Source organism: Ochotona princeps, chromosome 3, assembly GCF_030435755.1.
Source record: "Ochotona princeps isolate mOchPri1 chromosome 3, mOchPri1.hap1, whole genome shotgun sequence".
Classification (NCBI taxonomy): Eukaryota; Metazoa; Chordata; class Mammalia; order Lagomorpha; family Ochotonidae; genus Ochotona; species Ochotona princeps.
Genome location: NC_080834.1, coordinates 46,169,054 through 46,175,457, shown reverse-complemented (window position 1 = coordinate 46,175,457; position 6,404 = coordinate 46,169,054). Strand labels below are relative to the sequence as shown.

The 6,404-nt window shown below is 34.8% G+C and overlaps 1 pseudogene; it reads left to right on the top strand.

The window, feature by feature from the left end:
- The first annotated feature begins 2,212 nt into the window (after window positions 1-2,212).
- LOC118758883 (short transmembrane mitochondrial protein 1-like) lies at window positions 2,213-2,354 on the top strand (annotated as a pseudogene).
- Window positions 2,355-6,404: the final 4,050 nt, after the last annotated feature.

Sequence of the window (6,404 nt, the reverse complement as noted above, 5' to 3'; positions counted from 1 at the left end):
TTACCTAGTGACTAGGCAAGTTTTGCCAGGATATAATCTAGGTGCATTTATATTAATAGGTCATTTATTGAGAAGAAATAAATATGAACAGTTATTAAATTAACAATTAAATACTTAAATGATGGCATGATAATCACATAAATAAAAATCTAGTATTTGTTCTGTGACATTCAGAACTCCACTTAAGAAAGATTGACATGACACAAAGGAAAACCTGAACAGAAACTTTTATTGTCTTCTTAGAGAAAATTATAAACCCACAAAGAAATAAAATCTCAATTTTTTTTAATATGGCAAAAGAGTATATTCGTAATTTGGAATGAGTAGCTCTTCAATCTTTTTGATTTTTGAGTTACAAATAGATAATAGCGTGGAGTATCTGCCCATTCAAAATTAGCTGAATTGGATGCTGATAATTAAAATCCTTTGTATTTCAATGTTGCTGCATGGTGCATGCATTTCTGCTTAAGCGCACATAGAAAGGAGCTGAAGGGGCCTAATCAATGTGATTTTGGAGGAAATTGAACACAGTAGATTCCCTGGTGTTGCTCAAGAGCCATGGGTTATGGTTTGCTAATGAGTGTAGTTCATTATAATTGACTGTAACCATAGGGACTGTCTGACAAAAATATGATTTTTACCCTTCTATATAAAAACTCCTGATTTACACATGCTTTCTAGCATAGTCAGGTAGAAATCCCATAGAGAAAGACCGATTAGAGTTACAAAACTTCTGGGAAATCAAAATTATATTCTCACTTCTTTGTTAACTGGCTCCCCTTTGGGGAATGACTTGACTTGCATACAACCCCTTTTTTCTATTAATAAGAGTTTGCACAACTCATTGAAGTTATATTACATGGATTCTATTCACAAGAAGACAACATTCTAATCCATCTATTTGATGATACACAAATAGAATGTTGGGGCTATCCTGATGGCTCAATTATCTAATCTGTCACCGGCAAGCGGCAGCATCCCACAGGGGCACTGATTCATTTCCAGCTATTCCATTTCCTATTCAGCTTCCTGCTTGTGGCCTGGTAAAACAGCAAAGGACTGCCCAAAGTGTTGGGACCCTGCTCCAATGTGACAACTCAGAGGGGTTTCCTGGCTTCTGGCTGCTGGCTCCTGGATTGAGGTCAATTGGGGAGATAACTTGTAGATGGGATATCTTCCTCCATGCCTCTCTTTCTCTTTATAAATCTGCTTTTCCTAAATAAATAAATAATAAACAAATAACAAGAAGCAGAATGTTGTACAATTCTGTCATTCTCTCTCTTTCAAATAAACACACACACACACAAATACATATGGTATGATCTGCAATGTACCATAAACCTTCGAGAATATTATTGTCAACACTGGAGTTTTCAGTTCTCAATTTTTATCTATCTATTTATCTATCTATCTATCTATCTATTTATGTATCTACCTTGGTTTACTTGTGATACTGCAAGGCAAATATTATTTCTGTATAAACAGGAAATTTATTTTATGGCTTTTTATTTTTAAAATTTATTTATTTACTTGAAAGGCAGGAGGGAATCATCTACTGGCTCAGTGATATTATTTATGTTTAATACAGATTATTGAGGCTTACTGATATGATGTTATATGAAATATTCTATAATATGTTTAACATAGTTAATTCATTAGCAGCGCATAATTCAAAACAAGTGTATTGGGCCCAGCTACTGCCGAGTGGCTGGAGTCATTGCGTTGAATGCATCAGGATCCTACATGGGTGCCAATTTGTACCCAGGCAACTCCACTTCTTTTCCAGCACCCTGCTTATAGCCTGGACAGCAGAGGATGACCCAAAGCCTTGGGAACCTTAATTTGCAAGGGAGACCTGGAAGAAGGTCCAAGCTCCTGGCTCCTTTAAAAATAAAACAAACAAACCAAAAAAAAAAAAAAAAAGGTGCATGATGTGTGAAATGTCATGTTTGATGTGCGTATTCAAATGATTTGTGTATCTATTTTTCAGATCATAAATCTGCTCCTGTAACACAACTTAAAAACATGATTAATAGGGTTCAAGTTCCTAAAAATGTAATATCTTTGGTTTTGAAGTTCAAAGCATCATTTACTTTAGCATACTTTTCTTCAAAATTTAAAACAAAATATTAAAATGACATTCTGCTGAAAAATATAAAATATCAAATTTGTTGCAAAACTTTGCGCTGTCCTTGCTCTTCTGGCCGACATCATGCTACAGTTCCTGCTCACATTCACTCTTGGTAAAGTGGATGGGATGTAGCTGACTCAGAACCATGACATGTCAAACTTGGCTAAAAAACTTGAAGAAATTGAAAGGACTTGGATGCCCAGAACAACCGCCCAGTACCTGAGTCTGACCCCAGAGCTGCTGCCTTCTGTATAAACTGAGTCTGTCTTTATCATATGCCCAAATGATTATCTTCCTCTCTGTCCTCCATGGTTTTCTTCTCCTCCCAGACCGTGTGTTGTCTCCCAAACAATGGGGTCACGGATGAAAAATTCCCCTTGCATTCACAGAATTCTGTCCTTCCCAGTTTCTTCCTTCCAGCTGCTTGGGAGGTTCTAAGGCTGAAGCTGCTGTGCCAGATTTGTAAGGATGGCCTTCAGTTAGTAGTCTCTCACTTATTCTTAGGGATTTCTGCTACCGTTTGTCAAAAGAAAAAGTGATAAGTTCTGCATAGCTGATAAGATAGATACAAATAATACTCATTTTCCAGTTTAGCATTTATAATGGGTGCTTTTTAGACTCTCCTTACTAAATTTTGTTGTTTTGAAGTAAATACTATCGAAAAGCAACTTTTGATGAACAATCCATTTATTTTATATCTTCAGGAGGCTTCATTATTGATAATTTAACCAATAAATTAATTTACTACTCATTATCTCTGAGAAGCTATAGTCTAAGATCTTGTCTAGAATATGCAAAATAATGGTCTTTATCTCAGAATTCATAGTTTGTTAGTATACAGTTTTCCTTAATAATGCATTTGATCTGACATGTCTCTTAAAAGAATCATACTTGGGATAACAGGTGCATTTGACATTTCAGAAAAGTAAGAAGTTGTTTATATAGAAAATGTTATGCTTTTTCATATTTAAAAGTATGAATACATTATAACTTTACAGTGATAATTATAACAAAAATGGGGTCCAGATGTACAGTAAAATCAACTTTAGAGTGATAATTATTTTTAAAAATTATTGCACAACGGGATAAATAATATTCTCAGCATCATTACCTTATCTCAAAGCAGCAACAAAATTAGTTGTGCATAATATTTTATGCTGTGCATTAACAATGACAGCTACTGTGTAGATGAAGCATGAATGAAACAGTATCTTTGAATTGTTTCGACTAACTGCCTCTGCTTCTGCCAATAACAGTTTGGAGATCTTTGATTTGATGCCTAATTCATACATGTTGAAGGACGATGCAAACCACACCTCTGGGTCTCTTAACTATGATTACTTTTTGAGTGTTACATAATCTCATCAGATGCAAAGTTTTTGATGATATTTTTGATGAAAATACTAAGAGACCTACTGACTTCCTCAATATACAGGACATAAAAAGTATAAGGGCTGATACTGTTGCTGCTAATGTGTGCCTTGCCAGTAAACACATCAATAGATGAGAAAATAAATCTTGTTTTTTTCTAAATCAAGTTATGTAGATTTTTGATGGGTAAGAAAAAGCAGAAACTGGCTGGTTTTAGCATCCTTAGATTTTGCCACCTGAGTGATGAAGCATTCATAGGCTAACCAATATTAAGGGGAATACAAAGATCCATCATCAATATAGTCTAGATATTATGAGACTCAAATAGTATAGATTAAGAAAGAACTAAAAGAGTAGCTGCCAGGTTCTCTTGAACTTCTATGCAAAAAGTGCCCAACCTCCACAAAAAGACTATTATTTCCAGAAAAGGCAAACACCTATAAAGAAATTAATTCCCATTGACCATGGACGTGGGAAATGAGATCATTCCGCTTCATAACCACATGAAACCTGCTTTCTTGTGATCGCCATGCTGTCATTCTTGCTCTTCATAAGGATAAATTGCAGCTTTTCCTGCGCCCGACTATTTGAATGTCCATTATTGGGAAGGTGATTTAAATAATTTATTCATGGAGCAAATTTAGTCTTATTAAAGCATTTCACTTTGATATTGCATAGATTTATACCCTTCAGATGTATTTTAGAGACCTTAGACAATTCAACTCGTTATTAATTTTTTATTATTGAAATATTCCAACATTAGAATTATTTCAAAATATTAAAACCTGTAGTGTTTAGGTATAGAGGTAATGCTTAATCAAATTTTGCTCAGGGATAATTAGTATAGAAATTGCATATAGCAATTATCACCATGACCACCATCATAATTCCTCTCTAGTGATGACATGGATGGAGGTTACCAATTATGTGAAAATCAGGGAATAGCAATGAGTGCCAATTCTATGATAGGTACATGAATGTTTAGTAAAGTAGGTTATAATTTAGTATATGTAACTAAATTAAAATATATTTGGCAATTTATATAATAAAAATTAAAATTTATGAAATAACTTATGTTCATATGCAAGATAAATATTTTTTGTCATTCAGAGAGTAATTACCAAGCTGTAAAGATGCTAATAAGAAGATATGAATGGTTTAGTGCTCATCTTCTAGATATTTGGTCTAAGTTTATCAGTTTCATGTAACAGCATGGTGAAGAATGGGGTATACGCCTATTATGCACAATGATATGAAAACCTCAAACAAGATATTAAAACTACTTTTTTTAAAAGATTTATTTATTTCTATTGGAAAGACAGATATACAGAGAGGAGGAGAAACAGAAAGAAAGATCTTCCGTCCGATGGTTCACTCCCCAAGTGACCGCAATGGCCGGTGCTGTGCCGATCCGAAGCCAGGAGCCAGGAGCTCTTCAATGTCTCCCACGCGAGTGCAGGGTCACAAGGCTTTGAGCCATCCTTGACTGCTTTCCCAGGCCATAAACAGGGAGCTGGATGGGAAACAGGGCCACCGGGATTAGAACCGGTGCCCATATGCCATCCTGGCGCATGCAAAGTGAGGAGTTTAACCACTACGCTATCGAACCGGGCCCAAAACTACTTTTTCAGATGCATACTTATAACAATAAAAAGGTTAAAATCAAAGAAAGTTTAGAATCTAATATTTTATGTTTGGACCTGATTCTATCAATTATGGATTCTGTCAGCATATAAAAATAATTTAATCTCTCAGTCTGATTTGTATCATTGGGATGTTTGGGATGGTGTTTGCCACATAAATTATTTAGTAAAATAATGCAAGTGAATCATATTTGCTAAACTTTAAAAAAAGTTTGTTATTCACTTTTATTTTGTGTCATATTTTTTGTCAGAAATGCATCACCACAACTCATTTCTTTTATAATTTACAAAGAATTAAAATGTTGAAATGTCAATATGTTATCCGATAGTTTTCTCTTTGATTTATACTGCACACACAGCACCGATTACTAACCTACGTGTCTGTTAAAAAAATCATTCTGACCACTCACAGAAAATCTTACCTTGAATTGAGAAATACATTATTAAATTAAATATGGCAGAGCACAAAGCATTTCATTAAAGTACACGGATTGCGTTCTCTGATACACCAGCCTAGCTATTTTGCTGAGAATGCATATGAAGATCTTTCTTTATGAAGCATGTAGATATACCATGGTTTTATAAATTACATTTCAATGTAATAGTACTTAAATCCATATCTATTTACCTTGTGCCATGTGCCTTTAATCAACGAGTTATGCTATTAGTAAAAACAAGCACCTAATATTTTGATAAATAGTTTTGAAGACACAAGATGGCAGTACCAGTCCTTATGTGTGCTAAACACATGGCAGTGCAACTGAAAACTTTTAATGTGTTTCTCTTGCTTTCATTATCAATATTTTTAGAAGCTTTCATTTATGAACATATACATGCCCCGGTTTGTGGATTTAAAAATATATATTACTAGGCATGTATTTATTTAGTTAGTTACTGACAATTGCTTCTTTACCCTTGTCATGAGCACACTGGCCTAGATGGCTTCTGATTTTTCCACTTCTTGATACTTACGTGTATTAAAATAGAAGTAAGTTATTTTGAAGCTTTATTTTGACTTATTTGAATGCCCAACTCATTGAGAGACAGGGGGAAACATAGGTCACAGAGAGATCTTTCATTCATGGATTCACGTCCCAAAAGGCTCCTATTGCCAGGACAGGGACAGTCCGAAACCAGGATCCTCTGAGATTAGAGAGCCAAGGGTTTGGGCTAGCTTTCACTGCTTTCTCAGATATGTTAACGATGGGTTATGCTGAAAGCAGCAGAGTCAGAACTTGAACCTGGGCTAACATGGGATG